The 23,152-nt window shown below is 40.6% G+C and overlaps 1 protein-coding gene across 2 annotated transcripts in view; it reads right to left on the bottom strand.

The window, feature by feature from the left end:
- Nucleotides 1-23,152, bottom strand: part of Lrp4 (LDL receptor related protein 4) — a 411,647-nt gene that overhangs the window by 93,734 nt on the left and 294,761 nt on the right. The gene's annotated exons all lie outside the window — the stretch shown is intronic.

A 23,152-nucleotide genomic window follows, 5' to 3' on the forward strand; every position in this document is an offset into this window, starting at 1 on the left:
TATACAGGATAGATATAACCGCTCTTCGAGCTCTCGTAGCGACGAATCGAGGCTTCAACAAGCAAAACGTTTCCTAGAAAAACTGTTTACCTCGATGTCCTCGATGCCTCCTAGCTTCTATGATGATGTAGTTGGCGGTTTATATGGACATTGATGTTTGATTGACGCCCTTCAGCTGTTGCGGGCGAGGTGTGGTTAACTGGAGTTTAAATTTTTCGAAGTTTTGATCTTGTTGATGGTCTGAAGGGAAGGGCCGTCGCGCTCTTTGAAAACGTTCACGCATTCCGGTACTGTCCCGGCGCAGAGTCAACGATTTTGGACGCCTTGAAAATACTTCTGGAGACAGCAACGAATTTGTTTGTTCTTCCAGGCAAACGACATTCACCCATTCTCCCCACCTCCTAACGCCAACCTCTATTTTTTTTACTTAGAGGGTCCTCTAATTGCAGACCAGGGTCTTCTATATGGGCTGGGATGATTTTAAAAGGTCGGTCGCAGACAGCAATTCCGAAAAGAGGTAGGGGGGAAGTCTTCGTGTGTGTCGCCGGCAAATCACAGACCCAGGTGCAACCTGGTCATTTCGTCTCCTGGGAAACAGGATTGCCAGGGCCTTTGTTTTACACTTTCATTCAGTGCAGACTCGCAAATGGATGTTATTCGCATCAAGAAGTAAGTAACAGACTGTAACAGTCTTGATGGCAAAGGCAAAGGCGACGAGTTCTGGGTTCGAGTCTCGACCAAAATGATCCATTGCGTTAGTTCCTACAGTCAGGAACGGACTAACGACAGAGGATCCTCTCCCCACCCGCACAGCAAGTGTCCTTTGCCAACCGCCGTGGACCAGTCGGTAAGGTGTCTGCCTGCCACGCGGGAGACTTGGGTTCGATTTCAGGCGGAGAATTTTTCTATTAAGCTGCTTTAGGGTTCATTCGGCTTCTAATCAGTGGGCACCTCCGGGAGGGGGGTAAAGGCGGCCAGAGGTTGGTGCTGATCACATCAACTCCACAAATCGCCAAGATAGTGATTGTGTGGGGTTCTATCTCCACCCCCACCCCCCACCTAGGGTTACCAGACGTCCGGATTTCCCCGGACATGTCCTACATTTTAGCCTTGTGTCCGGCGTCCGGGAGGAATTTGAGAAATGTCATAAATATCCTACATTTTGAGCGTCACATAATAAAATTAGGCTAAAAACGTGCTGCGCTCCCAAACGCATAGTTACATAATGCGACCGTTCAATGCCTGAGGGTAATTTCTTGCCTTGGGGTTTACATTGATGCAACAATGTTTCCTATTCTTATTCATTATCTTGATTGTAAAGCAGGGGTTTCGAGAACGAAGTTATTTAGGGTATCTACTAGTCAAGAAAGTCGTGAAAATCAAGAAAAAATAAAGAAAGCAGGTCAAGAAGTCAACAAAAAGTCAAGAAATTATACTTGTGGTCAAGAATTTTTGCTATCCCAAAGACTGATTAGTGGATTTAGTTTATTTTACTTAACTTTTCTGCCCCTTTGGTTAGTCGCGAAGATGAGGATGAATGGCCATAAGATAAGATGGATGAAGACACAATCACAAACATATAGGGATGACAACACGAGCCACACATAAGATTATACTGGCTGCGAGTCCATACGCCAAAGCCTCGCTAGTCTGCCAAATGCGTCCAGAATGCATTAATAGATGAAGCAAGTCAAATTCTCTTGTTATATACTGCTGCGGTTTTCATTTTAACCGGCCTTTTGGTAGGATTTCCTTATTAAATAGTTTCTTAATTGCTAATTTCCAACTTAACCTTTAATTTTCTGTTTGCCTAACCTAACTGAACCTAACCTAACATTCCGTGAATGGTTTGTGGATCAATTTTCGCTTAAAAACCTTTTGTGAATAGTTTGTGCGGCATTTATTGGTTCATAAGTTTGGAAACACTGCATATCAGCTGACGATAGACAAAGTGAGTAAAAATTTGGCCGCCAATTAGCAACGACCAATAAATACTTATAATGTTAAAAATAACGCTTTCTTCATTGGAAAAAAAGTAATCCCTAGTTGAAAAATGTTCCGCTATGCATATGAGGTAAGTAGAAATGAATTTTATTTCAAAATAAACGAGTTAAATGTGTTTCCGGTATATCTAACTAGTACCGCTAAAAATATAAGACAATTTCCCTCGCGCCACCTGGTGATGTCAATGATGTGGAAAGTGCGTGCCTACTTTTTATGTTGTCTCACTTTTAAATGCCATAAGTTCTTGAATGTCATTGTGTTAAAGGCCAGTAACTTATCCACATACCCCCAACACCTCGCAAAATTTCCTTAACGCCCTCTATTTTTCACAAAGATCTAATTTTTGGCTACTTTGGCTCTAAATTTAACCTACTCTCCCCGCCCCCAAATGGAAAGGCAACAAAAATGTGAAACTTGGTAAGCAAGATGAACTTCCCAAGTCTAGAGCAGGCACGTAGCCAGGGGGAGCGCTAAGGGGTCTGAAGTCCCTCACCCCGAAATCCTACAAATATCTAATTTAAATGTTATTTTATTGTTAATAACAGAAATAAAGTTATAACCACAGTAAATACTGCATTACATCGAAATAAAGTTTAGTGTTTAATAGAGAAACCAGGTTATATATATTATTAGATTCTACCATTTAATCCAGAGAATAAATGGATTCACTGCTTCCAAAACTTATAGTTTTCTTTGTGAGAGGTCAGAGAATATAAACTTCATTAATAATTATCAAGTAACTGTTAAAGCCTTTTTTGAACGATTGTGTATAAGTTAACTATGATTTTCAGTACACTAACTGCACAAAATGTAAGAAAAAGAATGGACAACAACTGAGTTGGATATTCACTGATGCGGTGTGAATCGAGTAGCAGTGTATCTCCATTTATGTAATATTAACAATAAATTTAGATTGAAATTGATATATTTTTAATAACTTGTAATAGTTATTACTGTAAAATAAACAATATTTTTTATTATTATTGGTACTAATCAAGTTTTATCTATGGCCCTCTACAAATATTTCTGGCGACGCCCGTGCTGGTAAGGGATGAGCGCTCCTCACCTCCCAAATAAAATTTTGGCTACGAGCCTGCTCTAGAGCCTCAAATATTGAATTAAAGTACAGGGTGGGGGGAAAGTAATTCCCTATTTTTAATTTTGTATTTCTATTGAAGTTATGTACATATTGCAATGAGAGTTATCTTGTTTTATAGACTAAAGTATGCCATTTGTTGCATATTTTTTCCAGATTCTCTGAAGCCTTTGAAGTTCCTTTGAAGTGCCCTTGAAGCAGAGGCGTGGCGTGCATTTAACCGGTGTTACCGCAGGTAACAGAAAAATGTAAAGAAATTAAAAAGTTTTTTTCTCAATAAAATAACAACATTGTTAAATAAGTTAACCGACTGCGTTGCAGTTGAGTGTATATTTCAGAGGACATTTTTTCTGCAGCCGACAAAAGCGAAGAGACAGGCCAGGCCGTTCCGCTACCCTCAAGAGGCAACAGGAGGAAGGGCGCCAATGCAAGGGATCAGCGGGGAAAGACTTGGAGGCAACTGTTGTTACCCTGGCCCCGTGTCAGGGCAACAGTGTTTTTTTTCTCTTATTGAAATATTTATTAATATGTTAATTAATTGGGTAATGAAGTGTATAAACATATATATGTGTGATTAGTGTAAATCAATTTATTATGCATTTTTTTAGGTTCGTATATTCCATGTATAAAAACCATGTAGCTCTCTGTTCTTTCTTCGTGTTTCGAACGCTCAAAAGAAAGGCGGGCTTAAAAATTTTGAAAGAAGGGCCGTTGGCAACAGACGCCAACAAAACGTATATAAACTCCCAGATGAGAGTGGGGGAGGTCGGCTGTTGGAACTGAGACTTGGAAGGGAGAGGCTGTTCTTGCTTCGGTCAGCTAGGACCGGAGGACAGATCTCCCGGAACGGATGCTGTAAGAGATTGGATTGCCGGGCAAGCTAGTGCCTTGGTGTCCAGTTTACAGGTAAAAGGGTAGTTTGTACTGGATGTTATTTTGAAGTAATTACGGTGCGCCGGGCAGCCTAGTGCCTTGTCACCGTGGAGGTTGAGAAATGTACACGTCGGGCGACCTCGCGCCTGTTAAGACGTTTCTTGGAGTAACGCGAGTCTACCTTGTGACAAGCGTACTCCAGATGTAATTCATGAAATGTAAAGCATCCAGGTACAAACAATAGAGATTCCAACATCAAAAATTAGAGTTTTGGCCCGATAAATAATTAGAGAAATGAACGTTCGGATAGGACTTGTATATACTTCAAATTTTACGTTAATTAAACTATAGAAAATATCCAAAATTTCCGTTTTTAATTTCACAGATGCTGGACAAGGTAATTTATCCCCCTATAGCAATAAGGTTTCGCAAATGTTATCCGTTGTCTCTTGTAGTTAATTATATAATTATGTTGACTTGTAGCAACCCACGTGCATTGTTGTACAAAGAAAGATACCCCTAGACAAATCTGAGCCGAGTACGAAGTGCACCGAACCTCGAGTGCGGAGGTAAAGAGTGTGGGGGCCAGGCTAGTAACATATTTATTTGGGGGCCTGTCCAGGATAGTAACACTGTGCTAGGGGGTTATTCATATGCCTGTTTAGGGGCCTTGTTGCCGCTGCGGCCTACCGGATCAGCAAGTGTTGTCACATTGAATTTCCAGAAAAAGAGCTAAATCCCGCCTAAAACGGGGATACTATTTCTCTGAAGCAACAAGATCTAGACTGTAAAGCCAAAGCTGGATTTAACTACAACTGAAATCGTTTACGTATTAGACGAAAAGATAAGTACTTGATGCGATTCGTGATTTGGACAAACCTTGCTCCAAAAAACTAAGTTGGCAACAGTAGTACGTACATCTGGACTTCCTCTCACCCCTGTAGGAGGGGAATTCTGTCGTCTGCTCAACGCAGAAACGTCAAACTGACCCGAATGTGTGGTTCTTCTTCCCCTTTTCACCTCTTTGCAAAGAAACAGAGATGGTTGACAAGGCTCGACTACTATTCACTGGATTTTCGCGGTAACTCTCTCATGAGTGGTAGTTCTTTCTAGGAGTGATTGCGGCTAAATAAATCACTTAGCGGATTGAAAAAAAAATCAGATCAAAGGCATGTTGTTGTTTTTTTTGGGGGGGGAGTAGGGTGGAGATGATAACGTCTGATGACCGGTAACACTTTTGAAAAAGTCACGCCACGCCACTGACTTGAAGATAGAGATGGCAGTACAACTGAGCATTGAAAAGAGAGTAAAAAAATTACATCAAGATTTGAGGTGTGGCAATCTGTAATTCAGGTGCAACTGTAGTGGAGGGATCAACATGGAAGCCAAGCTGTTCTGGATGCAAAAACAATTAAAAATTGCCACAGAAAATTAATGACTACCGGAAGTGTCGTGGACATTAAGAGATCAGGTAGGCCCTCGACGTCAGTATCGAAGGAAAAGATGGTCACAGTGAGGGAGATGTTTGAGCGAAGCCCTTCAAAATCAACAAGGCAGGCTGCATGGGGGAGTTGCCTTACACGCTATTCTGTGCGTGCAATTCTCCACAAAGAGTTACATTACAGACCATGGAAGCCTCATTATGTCCAAAAGTTGTATCCAGATGATTGCGATAGGCGTGTTGAATTTTGTGAAACGATGCTAACATGGCATGAAGATCATCCACACCTGTTTGCAAACATTCTGTGGAGTGATGAAGCTGTGTTTCATGTGGGGGGTTCGTTAATCGTCATAATGGCCATTATTGGTCAGAAATTGATCCCAAAGAGACAGTTGAAAAATGCAGGGCAAGCCGAAAGTGACAATGTGGTGTGTATTAACTTCTTCTCGCATTATTGGACCCTATCTGTTAAGAGACACCACGAACGCTTAAAGATACCCGGAAATGTTAGATAATTTTGTATGGCTTACAATTTCTGAATGGGACGAGGACATGAACTGTTATTTATGCAAGATGGAGCTCCACCCCATTACGCCTTGACTGTTAGACAATGGCTTCATGAGCGCTCAGCAGGACGCTGGATAGGTCGCCGAGGTCCCACGGAATGGCCAGCTCGAAGTCCAGACCTCACACCATGTGATTTTTTTATGGGGCTGGGCTAAGGAAGAAGTGTATCGCAGCAAACCTCAAACTCTTGGTGAACTTGAGAATACGATCCGTGGGGTCATAAATGGTGTTCCTGCTGAGTTCTTGTGGAAGGTCGTAGCAAAAGTACCTGTTCGTTTAAGACAATGGTTAGAAAATACTGGAGCACACATTGAGTTGTAACTTGAGGGAAGATAATGGTATACAATAAACTACATGTGTACAAAAAAGTAAGTTTCTACCGTCAATATCTTAGGAGGAAAAAAAATAAAAATAGGGAGTTACTTTCCGCCCACCCTGTAGATACGGCGTTGTTTCCTCTCATACCGTTCACGTGCATTCTGCATTGACCCAAGACGAAACGGCCACCGAAAGAAAAGAGAAAAAAGACAAGAAGAAAGTGTACTTTCGTTGCTCCAGTTGACTTCTCAATGTTTCAGACGTCAGCGCCACCGCGGGAGCTCTTGACAAGTGACAAATGACGGTGCAGGCGCGTGTTTTTTTCCCCGTATACGCGAGGCTCTCGTGTTATACCTTGTATCAGACCTTGGCTTAGGGACGGGGAAATGGATGGCTCAAGTTGTCTTCCACGCCTTTTCCATTTTTCCTTTCTTTCCTTCCGCAGAGACGTTTGTTGTTTGATGAAATGTTCCTGCATTGGACCACAAAAAACCTCCCCATCCTCTCCGTTATCCTTGCCTTTTAAGGCACATTGGCAACACTGGTGGGACCGTGGCTATACCATCACCCCCTGGAACTAGAAGGCCACTCCCCTGCCGTGTGACGTCACGCCGAACGACCCTTCCAACAACAGCCAGTGCTGTTCGTTCCTAGCCCAGTTTACGATATTCCTTCCGCAGCGGAAAAGTATTACCACGTAATTGAGCAGAATTTTGTAGAACAAGCATGGCAAATAATGAGATACAAATCTGCTGAAAGGCGAATAATTTAATATACCAAAATATATTGTAATATGTGCATTGTAACAGATTAGCACCAACATCATTTTTTTCCCTCCAAATGTAGTAATCTACGTTTATTTACGCTAATTTCTATGCATTTTTTTCTTACCACTGAAACACATTAGAAACAAAACACTAAGTTGCTGACCAAGACAGTTTATTAAGATATAAAAACACTTAACATGTGACGTTTCAAGCCTGTATCAGTAAACAAGGCTTAATTATATTACGATTGGAAATAAATTTGGGAGGATATACAGATTTTCAGGTAGACAAAGTTTTAAGCATGCTGTGGCATTAACATTTATTCATTCAATGTCGATGTCACATTTACCCTGGAAAGCCAGCAGAAAGACAGAAAATTATTTTTTGAAAAATCGTACGCAATGTAATTGCTACAGGTTACACTTTTCATAACCTTGCTTCAAAGCATGTTTCCAGGTGGTGATGACTATACGCAACGCCATCTATGAAGCCGGCTGAACGTTCTGCCACGTGAATGGAGAACGAGCGCGCTGTTGCCAAAACGAAGCCCACGGAAAGTGCCGAATTCAATCGTCTACGTAATGCCGTGTATTTTTCGCGGGTCTGACTTATCGCCCACCATATTGAACACCGTCGTCTATTGACGTCAGCGCGGAATGCCTTCGTTCATAGGCGTAACTTGGCGGGGGAAAGGGGGCATTTGTCCCCACTATTTTCAGGTTTCTAAATTTAAAAGTGAAGGATAATTTTGTTAACCTCCTGGGATCTGAGGAGGAAAGTAGAATAGTATTTTTTATTAATGATTACACAAATGTAAGTTATTTAGGAAGATATTCCTGGATGCTATTTTTACGCAATAGAAAACTTATCGATTCTGCCCTCGAAGTAAAGTCCCAAGTTTGATTTTGCCCCCCAAAAGTTAGGCCTCAAGTTAATCCCATGCTGTTAGGCTTAGTTTTCATAGCATGAATACACTGCAATTTTTCAGGGCTTGACCAAAACAGCATTATTTATACTAGGAGCTAGGGTGCGGAATCCTGGGGGGACGGGGGGATTTCCCGCCACCAACATTCTTGGCCTCAAAAATCCCTCCCACCAAAAATTTCCGGAGGGGAGAGTTTTTGTTCCAACAAACAAATATTTAAGCAATTACTTTTAATTTCAAGTATACTTTACTAAGAATAATATCGAAAACACACACAAATTAGTGTAGTTGCGAGTGTTCAATGCCACTTCTCCCTGAAGAGATCATTAACAAATCTACATCAATACGGACAATAAAAGAAAGCAAGAATGGAAAACAATAATAACTATAAAATCTAATTGATTTATATTCATATAAAGCAAAAGCTAAATAAGAACTTAACATCATAAAACCACTTCATAATTTATTAACATCTTTAACCAGTTAGTAAGGGAATTAGTTTGCTACGTTGTAATATCTGATATATGTAAAAGTAACAAATTATTTTCTATATGTGTAATTAATAATAATAAATAATTTTAAATTTAGTAATTAATTTTTACTTTTAATAACATTATAAATACGTATGTATATCGTATAATTTATATGTATGATTGGGGGGAGGAGGGTTTGTAGATTAAGATTTTTCTCCCCCCCACCAGTCTTAAAAGATTTCGCACCCGGCTAAAAGCTCTAAACCTAAAATGCGTAACTTAGAAACGAGAACATTTTATCGTGACGTCAGTAGACGGTGTTCAATACAGTGTCCAATAAGTGAGACTCTTATCTCGCTGGCTAACATGGACGTCGCCAGAAATTTTTGGATAGATGGCCAGTACTAGAAATAATAAACATAGCAATGGTTATGATTATTACTTTTAAATAATAACTATTATAAACTAAAAACAAACAATTTTATTCCGAATTTTTTATATCATTACTACTACTACTATTATTATATCCTGCGCTTGGCAATAGTTTGTACTTGATCCACCAGATGGGTGAATATTCAGTACAACTGTTTTTCATTATTTTGTACACATAATACACTTAGTGTACTCAAATGCATAGTTATTATATTTATTTATTAAGTTTTACACACCTCGTTTACGAAGAAACTCAGAGTTAAGGGTCTATTTTAGTCATGGAGTTTATGTTGTGTGACCTCTCACAAGAAAAACACTATTTCCTGGAAATTTCAATTTCCTGTCCCGAACGTCTGCATTCTAAAAAAATCCAAGCTATTTCTGCGTATACGGACGTGCACACCCAAATAAATCTGTAATGTAAATCATTATTATTATACTTATTTATTGAACTGATTGATTGATTGATTTAGTTTATTTTACTTCGCGTTTTGTGCCTCTAGGCGAAGAACGGGATGAGGGATGAAATGATTAAATTGATTAATGGACATTCACAAACCACCAAGGCCGAGCGGGATTCGAACCCGGGATCCCTAGCGTCGCAGCGCGATGTGCTAACCATTTTTTTACAGTAATTTTACAGTTTTTGGATAACAATAGTTCTTTGTACTTTAACATTCAATCAGCACCTTTAAAAAATGTGCGAATAATATTTTTCTTTTATCTTGAGACACTTTATGATATTCCTGTTTAACGTATATTAAAAATTGATCATGAAAATCTATACCTTTATATATGCAGACAAAACTACTCGGCCACGGGGTCCGGCTTATATATTGAACTCTATCTCCTTCGAAACATCAAGTGTTCCCACGCCGCTCCACCAAGAGAGATGGTGGAGAAGCCTGCGATCCGCGATATCAACCCGCGTAGACCAGGTCGCGATCGGGGCTGGAACACAATGGTGGTTTCGCTCGCTATGACGCTGTTGCAGAAGTCGCGTAGAGGACGCTGATTGGGTGTTTTGGCTTGAGCGCCGTGTGTGGGGAGGTTGCTGTGAACGCAGCGATCTGTGTGCGAGCAAATGTAGTGTTGCAAACCCATTCCATTGGAGATCGTGTGACGGAGTCGATGCAACCCATACAACATTGCAAATTGAGAAATTTTTTTATGAAAGGGAAATGTCGATGGTATATTGTCCCGAGCATAACAGGGGAAGAAAAGGAGGAGAGGGGGGAGGGCAACTGAAACCAAAACGGGTGTTTTAAGCATGCCTTTGCTTCGTGCATCTTGGTCAAAATAAACGGCGTCTGTAGCGCAGGAGGGAGCGTGCATCAAATAGTCAGCTGTTTTGCATTGTGTGGTGGCTATTACTGCGTTACAAAATTATTTAACGCTGTCAAAAGGTCGTTCCTGTTTCAGTGCAAAGTGTTTGATTTCATATGAATAGGGAAACTGTACATAGGGAAAGCAGACTTAACGTTATTGAATTTTTGGAGGGAAGTTAGCTACAAAGCCTGTATCAACTGCAGTAATATATGGACACGGCGGAAGAGAAGGAAAATTCTGAAGTACGATTACGAAGCAGGGCAGTGTGAACTTAGTGAGTACTGTTATTTGCTTCAACATTTATTATTCTCTTGATTTCGCTTGATTTGCTTGGTTTGATCAGTCTGTCATTAGAAATAAACAACAGCTAGATAGATTACAACTGATTTCCTTCATGTGGTAGCTGGATCGGCTTCTTTGGTGTACGCCAATGTTATTATTCTCCTTGTTCGTTAATATCAGCAGAGCGGGGGGGAAAGTTTTTACGATATATTTTGCAAATCGACAATAGTATTGATATTGTAGATCGGTATTTCTATGTTTTGAGTGATTTTGTCAGGTTATCGAATGTTGAATTACATACTGCACAATAACATCGCTCTTCTCGCGATTGGCTGGATGATTTCAGAAATATTTGAAATTTGTAAAAAAAATTCGTGTGAAAAAATCATGAAATACGTATAACTCTGTCATAGCCCCATTTTCAGTGAAAGGTGATCAAAACTTGGGTTGCCAATATATTAAGCTTCATTATGTACGCAAAAACGGGTGTGAGTATTTCACAGGGGTGGTATAACACTTCTGGACGATAGACTCAAGTGCACACCCATACAGTCAGACCACGAGCCGCCAATGCTTCATAGTATACTGCATCAGCTACTCTGGGACTTCCTTAACCAAAAGTTGCTTTCAACGTTGCTTGTATTTGTCTGCAGGACCCCGCAATTACAGTGACGCGACAGTTTCCCAGAATCTCCTTCGAAAGAAGAAAACCAAGGGCAATCAGGACGGACGGACAAGCCTTATCGCCAGGAAACCACTTAACCAAGGGAGCCTTCTTTTCCCCTGCATCCATTTCGCTAAGTGGAAGGTCGTTGCATTCCTCGCTTATCATCCAAAGAGGATTCGGATGGATTCTTAGGCGTTGCCAGCAGCCATAAAGTTATTGGGAATATTTTTTTCCCCCAAAAGTTCATGCCGTTTCTATTCTACGAGTGACGACAGATCGGAGTTGTCAGTCAATGTGTCACTTTTGTAGATGGGTAGAAAAAGGGCTGTTGGCCCTTGAATCCATCGATGAAGGTTCGTTACCATGGAGAGGATTTGTTTCTTGTTTTATACTGCAGTCCCAAAATTCAAGTAGCAGCAAGTTATTGTGAATCGTCATAAAATGGTGTTAGGTTGATCTTAACATAGACTTTCCTGTAATAATAACGTCTTGTGGTTCAAATGATCAAAGGAACCCGTAGAGGGGGACAGTGGGGTAGCTTGCCCCTCCTGAGATGTCAGGAAAAGAATTGTATAATTCAAATGGTGAAATTGTATGGTGAAAACATGACTGAGGGGTGAAAGGCAGCAAATTAAGCGGTCTTTGTTTGATACTTATCTCTGCATCGTGAAAAGGTACAAGAAAAAAATACATCAACAAAGTGGTAGATGTTTACGGAAAGGAAGCAAGTTGAATCCATTTTATATTTAAATAGTAGACAAGTCTGAACTTAACAACGCCAAGGTATATTTAATTCAATTTCGATTTTATGATTTGTAAAAAAAAAAATAATAATAATGATAATGAAGTGTAATATACGAGGGCAAGCTGAAAAGTAATGCCTCCTATTTTTTTGTGACGGTGTAAAGACAATTTGGATTTTGAGCAACCATGCATTGTACTCTTCAGACTTCCCCCTTCTCCATTCCAAGTTTCAAACTTCTATCACCAGGGGTTGCTGAACTAGAGCGAGAAAAATGGCAGCATGTAATCATACTATGTCGGTGCACCTGAAACTGCGTGTGGTGACAGAGTTTCTAACTGCAGAAAATGTGTGCCCAATTGACATTCATCAGAGAATGAATGCTTTTTATGGCAATGAGTGTGTAACGTCAGTGCTGTATGATGTTGGGCTGTTCCTGCTTACAATGACATCTCCTACCGAGGAACTTTCAACTCTCAAGAAGCTCCTTGTCACACACGTTGAGAGTTCCTCGGCAGGGATTTTCATTGTGACGATGAACAGCCCAACATCATACAGCACTGACGTTACACACTTATTGCCATAAAAAGCTTTCATTCTCTGATGAATGTCAATTGGCGGACACATTTTCTGCAGTTAGAAACTCTGTCACCACACGCAGTTTCAGGTGCACCGACCTCATCCTTTTCTATATCTGCCCCGAAGGCATGGAATGCACTACCAACAAATGTTAAATCCATAAAAGTCAATAAGAGTTTCAAAATTAAATTGAAAGAAATGCTTCCACAGGAACAGCAGCAGAACAGTAGCACATACTAGAAGTGAACTGGCACTCAACAAACGACAAAACCCTCATATTCTATAACTGTAACTATTGGAATTTTATTAATATCTTCAAATTATAATTATTATTATTATTATTATTTACTTAAATGCAACCTTATGCTAACATTTACATTTAAATTTTTCTTTTTCACATTTGTATTTTTTTTTTAAATGTTCTTGTTCTTTCACATTTATATTATCCTATGGCTAATATTACTGAAATGAGAATATTCGTAATTGTAGGTGATGTGATTTTTTTTTATTTCTCTTTAGTGTAATCAAGCTCATGACAAGGGTTAGGTGGCAGAGCAGCCTACGGCTGAACCTCGCCCGCTAAATATTAAACTAACTAACTCCCTAGCCTTCTTAAACCCGAAGGTTCATGGCTGCAGCAACACAGGCCTTCCATCTTTCCCTATCTTGAGCAAGTTCTATATACTCTTTTCCATATTATTATTATTATTATAGTATGGTTACATGCTGCCATTTTCCTCGCTCTAGTTCAGCAACCACTGGTGATAGAAGTGTGAAACTTGGAATGGAGAAGGGGGAAAGTCTGAAGAGTACAATGCATGGTTGCTCAAAATCCAAAATGTCTTTCCACTGTCACAAAAAAATAGGATGCATTACTTTTCAGCACGCCCTCGTATTCGAGTTTTGAGGACTATAGGGCAAGATATGAAATCTAACCCTGCCCCTAAGTGCTAGAAGTGGAATTTCCTAGCTGAGTGGATGCCTTGCCCAGTGCAGTGAAGGATTGCCTGTGCAAATTATTCTAGTGGAGGATGCCGCTTTTATGTACGTTTTGGCTAATCGAGGATGAATGTGAATGGTTTTAAGATGAAATTGATAAGAAGGCAAACGCACAAGGTGAGTGCATAACACGAGCCCCAAGAAGTCCAGACGCCAGAGCCTCGCTACTCTGCAAAATGCAGTCCAGGCGTGATGTGACAACACACATATGCAGATGATATATACATCCCAGGATGGAAACTGGATCAGACTTTGCCAAAGCATTTCTTAATGCGAACCTTCTTTTAACCTTCTCTACTTTGCATTGATTGCATATTTATCAGTTTCCTGTAACCACGACAATGAATGATGAAACTACAGTACTGCCGCCAGTCCATTGGTGGAAAGATACAGTCAGCTGAAGGATAAACAGGCGGCTTATTAGGGCGCCCGGTATGAGTCATTTGTGCTTGAGTTTTCGCGCAAGTTGCATGGCGGTAGCGGTTGCGCACAGCCGCACGAACACAATAGCTTTTTCGGAAGTTGCAGTGAGAGGTTTTGGAGCACCCGGCCTACATTCCCGATCTCGTCCCTGGCGACTATCATCCTTTTACAAAATTAAAGGAGTTTTGGGGAGGAAAGTGCGTTGACGAACTCCGGCAAATGGTAACTGCATTCTTCAATGGACTGGAGGCAGAAGTGTGAGACGAGGGTATACACACACATGGCTACAGCGGGATTGCGCACACTTTCCCGGTTTTATCAGTGGTATCTGATAAGCCGTTGACAAGCTGTCATAATGTACAGGATTGCGCACAAAGAAATGAGGCGATGTTGTCAGATGTAAAATGTTCTCAAGCCGTTCTCACGTCTGTTGTGTTTGTTTGTGTGTGTGTGTGTGTGTGTGTGTGTGGACTTACACGTGTGTTGGCTGGAAGGGTAACATGACATAGAGGATGAACCTGATTGGTGGACTAGAATGTAATGGTCGGTTTGTTGTGCAGTCATTACCCTAATCTAACCTAACTTTTGAGTTTGAGTAAATTGGTATGAAAATTGTATCTTGACTTGCTACATTTACTGGTCAAATTATATTTTTTATTTAATCTTTAAGAGATTTACTATTTTATTTCTAATTTCTCTCTCTCTCTTCTTGTCTAAAGAAAAGAAACAGTTTTGCGCACAGACTTTAAAGCTATCAAAGTGGCAACGTTCGAACAAAATCTGTGCGCAAAACAGGTCAGTGAGATTTGTGCGCATTCCTGGATCTAAAGTGTGCGCAATTCGGTAGCGGCGAAACACATTCCCCCCGGTACAATAAGTGCCTCAATGCCATGGGTGCCTATGTAGATAAAGAGCTCAAGTACTTTCAGAGTAAAACGGTTTTGTACACGCAACTATTTCGTTCATTTTTTTTAATACCTAACGGGCACTACTTTCTGGGCTAACTTCGTAGTGTTGAAGGGAAAACGTTAGAAAGAAGTTATTTGCCATAATGACCTCTTACCTTGTGAAACTTTGCGCGGTGTGTATTCATCTTATATAGTGTTTGTATTATAAGGCTCGTGGCGGAGTGGTCAGGACAGCGCTCTATGACGTCAGGGGTCCCCGTTCGGATCCCGGCTTGGGATTTCTTCGTGAGGATCCTTTCATCAAATTTCACCATATCATCACTCATCATCATCGTCGCGATTAGACAAAAGTGGCAGAAAGGAGACGATAAATAAAAATCAACAAAATTCAACAGAGACAAAAGACAGATGTTTATATATCGAGACGAGACCAGCATTTACAATTCTAGACAAGGTGCCAATATTCTCGGTTCCATTTCTACGCTACGCTGACCACTACACCATGGAGACTAGCCCTGCCTCCTCCGGAATGCAGAGAAGCATCATTACATGCACCAAGCGCCCTGTTTACAATTCTCGCCATCTGAGCATCCCCCGAGAAGAAAATTGCCTTTTTTGCCCCCTTCCTGATGGACCGAGACAGATGCTGTGTGTCGCCCACTCTTCTTCTTATTGATCTACGAGACCGGAAGTCTCCTCGACTCCGAGTGGGCGGGATGTGGGTGTCGGCGACGTCAATACCTCCGCCAGTTCATCACAAGCCTCTCTGGAGATTGAGTTCTAGGTCACAAGCGATGGCGTAAAGAATACAAAAACCTGGGGGTTCGATGGTATTGCCTTTTCTTCAGAAGAAACGGTGATCCCTTTGTGCCCGGGGAGGTATGGGGAAAGTGGTTGTAAACGCTGTCGGCTTGTAATCGAGGATTCTGGGTTCGATTCCTGCGGTCACTGGTTTCTCTTCTTTCTCTATCTATCTCACTCTCTCTTTCCTTCTGACTTCCGTGTTTCATTATCTATTTCTCTCCTCTTTCGTTCCCTTACTCTCTATTTTCCTTCTCTCACTCCACATCTTCCTCTGCATTTCCTTTCTCTCACATTCCATATTTCCTTTCCTTTGTCACTCTTTTATTTCTTTCTCGCAGACTCCCTGTTTCCTTGTTCACTTTCGTTCTCTCACTATTTCCTTTTTTCTCAGTTTCAATTCTGTTTCATTTCCCTCAGTCTATATCTTCTATATTTATTTTCTTGTTTTCCTTCTCTGACAGTCTAGATGTCTTTCCCTTCGTCACTCTCAATTTCTTTCTTTCTGAATCCCTGTTTGTTTGTCTACTTCTCTTCTCCCTTTTTTGTTCTCTAACTCTTTATCCTCTCGTTTTTTCTCTCTCGCCGTTTCAATTCTTCTTTTTTAATATCTCTCACTCTACAACTTCTTCCATGTTTCTTTTCTTGCTTTATTTCTCTCACAATCTCTCTTTCCCATTGTCACTCTTTATTTATTTTCCTTTGACTCCGTTTCCTCTCTGTTTTCTTTCTCTCATATTCTATATTACTTTCTCTTTGTCATTCTCTCTGACTATATTTCATTCTCTGTTTCTCTGTGTTCATTTCTGTCCTTCTCCTTCCCTCTTATTCCGGTAAATTTTTAAAAGATTGTTTTTCCAATTGAACCAAAATGGAAACACTGGGACTAAATGGGTTAAAAATTTCCATATTGGGTAATTTGTGGTACTCTACTATACATTTGGGAATTCCGACACTTCTAAGATTCCAACGCTGTAACTCACGTGAGAAACACGAACCAAGCACGACGCCAATCAGAGTTGAAAGATTGAAGTTTGAGTCATCAGAGCTTTTATATAGTGCGTGTGTTTTCGTAGGTATGTGTGTTATAAGCCAGGTAAGTTGTCTAGTAACATACTTAAAAAATGGCCATATTATGTAAAATCGTTTATGTAATTGCTAAGCTTTAGATTCAGGGATGGAGCGAAGTGGAGTAAATGAACCTTTGCGCCTGTTCTGTACCTTGTCTGGCTACAAGAAGAAAAAACAAAACTTTGCTTGCAGTGTTTCCAATCGAAGGTTTTAATTAAAAACTATACCTATGACGTTTATAGACATTTCCGATATTCAATTTGGAGCGATTTCGACACCTCTTATTTTTTCTTGGTATGCCAGTCCTATTTAATACTGACACAGCCTGAAAACTGTCATATTCAATTCATTTTAGGGAGATGATCTGAAATTGATATATATATATATATATATATATAGGGTTGGGTTTCTATAAATTAGTTATACGCCTTCATGGCGTGGTGCTATGCACAGGGGAGAACTTTACTTTTACTTTTTAAAAGTAACCGTTAATTGTGAAGAAAGTGTATGTGTAACAGAAATGGTTTGTACATCAATGAATACAGCATATCTTCAAGTTTATTGTCGCACGTTGTTAGTTTCAGACGCCGCCACTGGAGGCGTGAGCGTTTGTTTATCTTACACAAGTACTGACTTGGATTGGTCGTGGTGGAACGATTCCGTGGCCACCTCGTTCGCCTGATTGGTGCCCATGGATTTCTCTATCTGGGGTTACATTAAAGAACGTGTGTTTGTTTCCCTCCTCCCAGCAACGTCGACGAGGTGGAAAGTGAAAAGAGATACAAAAGCAATTCTGGTGGGAAAGAAGAAAGGAAGGTTGTAAGTTTATAGCCTGTGGTTGTAGTTGACGTAAAATCCGCTATAGGCGCTACTTGTTGTTGATAACTAAAATGGCAACAGCGAAGGTAGAGCAAGCATATTGCGTAATGGAATTTGCACGAACAGGGGCTGTTGTTACAGTTCAGAGACACTTTCGTGCGAAATTCAAGAATTCGAGACACTGCATTACACGCTGGTGCAGAAGTTTGAATCAACTGGATCTCTGTGCAGTGGAGCTGATAAACGAGGATATGTTGGAACGCGTCTGGCAATAAATGGATTATCGTTTTGACATCTGCCGTGTTACCCAGGGTGCTCATATCCAACATTTGTAATTGCCCAGGTAAATTTACAACCTTCCTTTCTTCTTTCCAACCAGAATTGCTTTTGTATCTCTTTTCACTTAAAAATAAATTAACTTCAATTTTGCACCATTCTTTTTTAATAACCCTGTACATAGGGTTTCGAAGTTCCCCATATAAGGTGTTGGGATTCCCCCAAAATTGGGGCAAATGCCGACACTACGTGTTAGGAGTTTAATGCGTGTTACAAAATTATGAGCGCAATGTACGTACAATTGCCTAGGATAGCTACTGTCAAGAGTTACTACTCTCGGTCGCTCCAGTAGCAGCCCAAAGACACGGGCTTTTCTGCCGCTCGCTGAGGATCCTCAGCGTTCAAGATGGATGGGGGGTGTAAGTGGCAGTGCAAGGGAGTGGGGAAAGGTTACGAAGATCGGCGAGGATCGAGGAACCAGCAAGTCTTTCCTCAATCAGCGATGCCAACCCCAACAAAATGTTACTAAACCAAGCACAATTTGATCTTTGTTGGCACTTAGCAGTTTCTAGCATAATCTACAAACGCCAATCCCTGGGAGGGGGAAATCGAATTCAAAGGAATATGTTTTCAGGATATAAAAATAAAATTATGTCCAAATCATATTTCTACTTCACCACGGACATGTTTCAAACGATCCAGCGGAAAGCTTTTATACAACCATGTCACAATCCATCCTCTATCTTTTCTTCATCCTGCCCGATTTAGTTCGTCAGGAGATTTTATGGTAGGACATCGGTAGAAAGTTGGGGGTAAACAATTTTCTCAAATCTTTTTATGTTCGATGTTGGACCCATGTCATTTGTTGCACCATTATCAATTTGGGGGGGGGGGGAATTTACACTATTACATAGCTGTTAAAAATATGTAACGCAAGTTCAAAACTCTAGAAAAGTAGATACAGAATTACATATTAATATTTCGTAGTTTAGTTCAAAGTGAGGAGCAAGGGCCCCTTGCCACACCTTGAGCATGTGCCTGCAGCTAACATTCTAAATGCAATGGGTAGTACAAGCAAAACGTGTGAATGTAATTGAACCCATTTTTCAAACCTTTCTCGGTTTACTATAACTTCTTCCTACACTCCGAAAAAGCCACGAGGCGCCACTGCTCTCCGGGGCTTACAGTTGTCATCCCTGTCCTTTCGAGCAAGTACCGTCTGTCAGTTTGTATCACATGGATAACAAATACCAACTCTACAACTCTTCAGTCTCTTAAATCTCCGAACACACGGGGTTGTGCTCAGACGTGGCAACAGCGCGAACTTCTGCCACCCGCCTAATTACAAGGCCGTGCGTATAGATGCTGTTATATGCTTAGCACGGCGGGACTACCCACAAGCGACTCTATTTGCGGCACTAACGAAATGTTTACCAGAAGTACCCACAACTAACGACGTGTCTAGGTTTGGGTCGGGCCAATCTCACAGGGACGTAACACGTCCAACTCCATAGATCGCAGTGGCTGAAAGCCAACTGACTGCTTCATGTCCAATCTCCTGACGGGGTGAACGACGGCTATATAATACGACCTTAAGATCTGGGGGATGTGGATAGGCGCAGATGAAACTTCGCCAATCCCCTACTTGCGAGTACTGCAAAACCCATTCCTTCGAAATAATTCACTACCCTCCTGCGAAAATTGATCCTAACTCAATCTTCTTTTTTACGATACACTCTTAGCTCTTGCATAATTGTCTTTTACAACCTCATTATACATGGAGATGGGACAGAGTTAATCAAAGGAAAGATGTCTGACAGAATCCAAACGGGTTCCTTCAGGGCTGTCTTCAGTTTGGAGGGAGAGCCCCCCCGCAGCCCCCGCCTTGTAATTACAGGACCTGGGTAGAAGGGGTGCAGCTAGGATTAATGAACAAGAGAGCATCTACTCCACCTCCCCCCCCCAATGTAGTTAAACGTTCCGCCACTGGAAAGAAGGGGGGACAAGACGAATTAATTCATTGGAACAGATGTTCCAGAGAGAGCTATTGTTTCTCCGATCAATTGAAAGACTCAGTTCCCTGTTATCTTCTCAAATTAGCAAATTGGATGAAGATGACGTCACTCGGAAGACTGGAGGTGACAATGGGGGACGGTGGTACCGATAAAGAATTTTTTGGGGGCGGGGACTCAACGGTTGACGCTATATTTTCGACTATATTTCCGGACTTCCTATGGAAATTCCAATAAAACAAAATGTCATTTCAGGAACTAGTACATACCAGTTGGATATTTCAATGAAATGTCTTCCCAACTCGGGAAGTCCAACTAATTGCCTCGGGGGAGGATGAATTGGCGTTTGAAATAGTTGGCATTACGCACACCTAACCTACCTAACCTACAAGGAAAACATATGCAGTATACTCAAAATATATTAAAGGAAAGAAGAAACTGCCCGTAAAGCACGGTAATGATAAGAACCTATCAGAAACCGATTCTCGCCTCTCACCCTTCCCTCCAGAGGCAGCGGTTCCTGAGTTGGGAACTTTCCTCATAGTTCCTGAATGTGGATGTCCTGAGTTGTTACATCTACTTTCAGTAGGATTTTGCTTGTGGCCCTGGCTGATAACATGCTCTCTCTCTCTCTCTCTCTCTCTCTCTCTCTCCCTCCCCTGTCTGTATCAATCAATCTATCTCTGTTTCTCCTTTTCTTTCTATAAAATAGAACAAATTAAAACTAAATTTCGAGATACATAAAAATACATTAATTGGTTTATTGACTTTCCTCATTTTGCTTTGCTATTCCGTCACTTTTTGGCTATTCACACCGACGACGATGAGTGACGATTAGGGATGTCCAATCCTGAATGTCGGATAATTTTCTATCCCGGATTTCAAATATCCAGACGTATAATATTCTGAAATCCGGATATTCGGATTATCCGAAATGCCCGCATATCCGAATGTGTGCATTATCCGGACAGTTTTATCGCTTATCCGTTTTAGAGACTCTCCACGTATTCCTTCCTTTATTCATTTTCGTTGTTTCACTGTACGGATTCTATACAAATCCTTCAACGAATCTGTACTATTTGGGTTGAACCCGAAACGTATATCGGGTAATTGAAAATACAGATATCCGTTATCCGGATTTTCTCGCCATCGCTAGTGACGTTTGGACGAAATTGCTAAATGTACGCTCACAAAGAGCACCCATATTATTTTCTAACGTGTAACATTTTTTTTCTTTTTCTTCGATCAGAATGACAATGATTTGTTGTAAAAGCGTTCCTTGAGGCTGTATCACACTCGGTCCAACAAAGGCGATTTATTATTGTTGCAGCTTGCTTTCCTGTTTCTCTCTGTTATGTTTCTCTCACACGTTGAAGAGTAGCTTGTTAGGAAAAATATTTTGACTCAGTATATAACACCACCAACAGTCTCGCTTACTAGAACCTGGAAGGTTTGCAAACTGTCTCGGTGCCCTGGTCGAAGCGCACAGTGGTTGAAGCGCACCTGACTTCGTGGCCTTGACTGCACCTAACTTCCGGTTCGCGGAACCGGTCGTATGACTAAGATAGTAGAGTGGAGGGTTGTAGGAGTTGTCAGTCGTAGGAGTGCTATTATTATTATTATTATTATTATAGTATATAAACAATATTGTTATTGAGTGATTAATGGATTTGGTGACTTAAGTTCACTTCATGCACAGTGAGGCTAACCCGGACTGAACCTGAGCCCGTGAATATTATAATTAGGTTAGGTTAGGTTGACCACCGAATACGGAAGGTTCTGAATATGTACTTGGAAGTAGATTTGCTGAAATGCTTACGTACACTGGTGTATATTACGAAGCTAGAATAAGGGTTATCTCTGTAAATGATGTCATTCTGTAATTACTTATGACACATTGTGTGACACGACACGAAAAACGCCATACTGTATATCCATTTTTAACTATGGTGCCATAATTTTAAGTCTATAGCATGCCAATTGACCAGGCCGCTTGTACAAGTTGGTTGTACTATTCTACAGTAAAGTAAAAGTTATTTCTGTAAATGGGGATGTCATTTTGTAAATATTTGTATATTTTCTGACTGTATTTGTGGATTAGGCTTAGTCATTCTAGTAATTGCTTGTACAGAAGAGTAACCCACGACCTGATCCACCGAATCCCCTTTGTGCGCTTCTCCCACGTGCGTCTCATCCACGGAGTCAATGTCTCCCCCTTTGCCCCCATTGATATTTTTTTCTTGATATAGCTACATTTTTTGTGTCGTTGCTAATGTTCTAGAATAGTGGTTCTCAACCTTTTTCAGTCAGGGATTCACCTTGAAGAATATTACCCTTTATGGGATCAATAAGCATGGCCGCCTGCAGAATTACTTGTAGGGGTGTGCACCCAGTTTATAATCATATTTTGCTAACATCGAGTACTTTAAGAAGCCCTCTTTTACGCTTGCTTAAACAAATTACACATACTTCATTTTAGGAAAGTAAATATGTAATTTAAAAGACTACTCTAGTCTAACATCTAACTAAACACACATGCTGAAATTGAACACAATTATTTTTTAACACCATTAAGCCTTGTTTCCATGATATGAAAAACTCAATATACTGACCAAGGCAGAAAATTTATTTTATTATAAAACAAACTAAACGTAACGTTTCAACCTTCTAGCAAGGTCTTCTTCAGACTCTGTATCAAGTACAAATGAAACAAGGTACAAAACAGGAAGATATATACACAAAGATCACTCCCCTCCAGACACAAGATTATTAGAAAGTTGTTTTCTCTCTAGAACATTAACTTGTCAACTGTACTTTCACCTGACAGGCGATTTGGATAAACATTTCGTTTCATCTGGAAAGTGGTTGGACTCTTTATCTCACTCTCTCTTTTTTCTTTCTTCACTCCTCTTCCTTCTTCTATCCTCTTTCGCTCTTGTCCTTTCCACTCTTTCTAACACCTTCCAGAAACAACTTTCTAATAATCTTGTGTCTGGAGAGGAGTGATTTTTCTGTTTTGTACGTACCTTGTTTCATTTGTACTTGGTACAGAGTCTGAAGAAGACCTTGCTAGAAGGTTGAAACATTACGTTTAGTTTATGTTTTAAAATAAAATAAATTTCTGCCCTGGTCAGCATATTGAGTTTATCAAATTATTTTTTTACTCACCGAACTAATGTTGTTTTTAAGCTGGGGTATGTTGTGTTCAATGGCGATTAACTTAAGTCGTAAATTATGTCTATTTCTGTACATGCTCTTCACTTGAATAAGAGATAAAAATCCATTTTCACACAGGTGGAGAAAGGCATGAGCAACTTTAATTCCTCATCCGTAAGTTAAGGATATTCA

This window comes from Lepisma saccharinum, chromosome 13 (genome assembly GCF_977018435.1).
Source record: "Lepisma saccharinum chromosome 13, izLepSacc3.1, whole genome shotgun sequence".
Classification (NCBI taxonomy): domain Eukaryota; kingdom Metazoa; phylum Arthropoda; class Insecta; order Zygentoma; family Lepismatidae; genus Lepisma; species Lepisma saccharinum.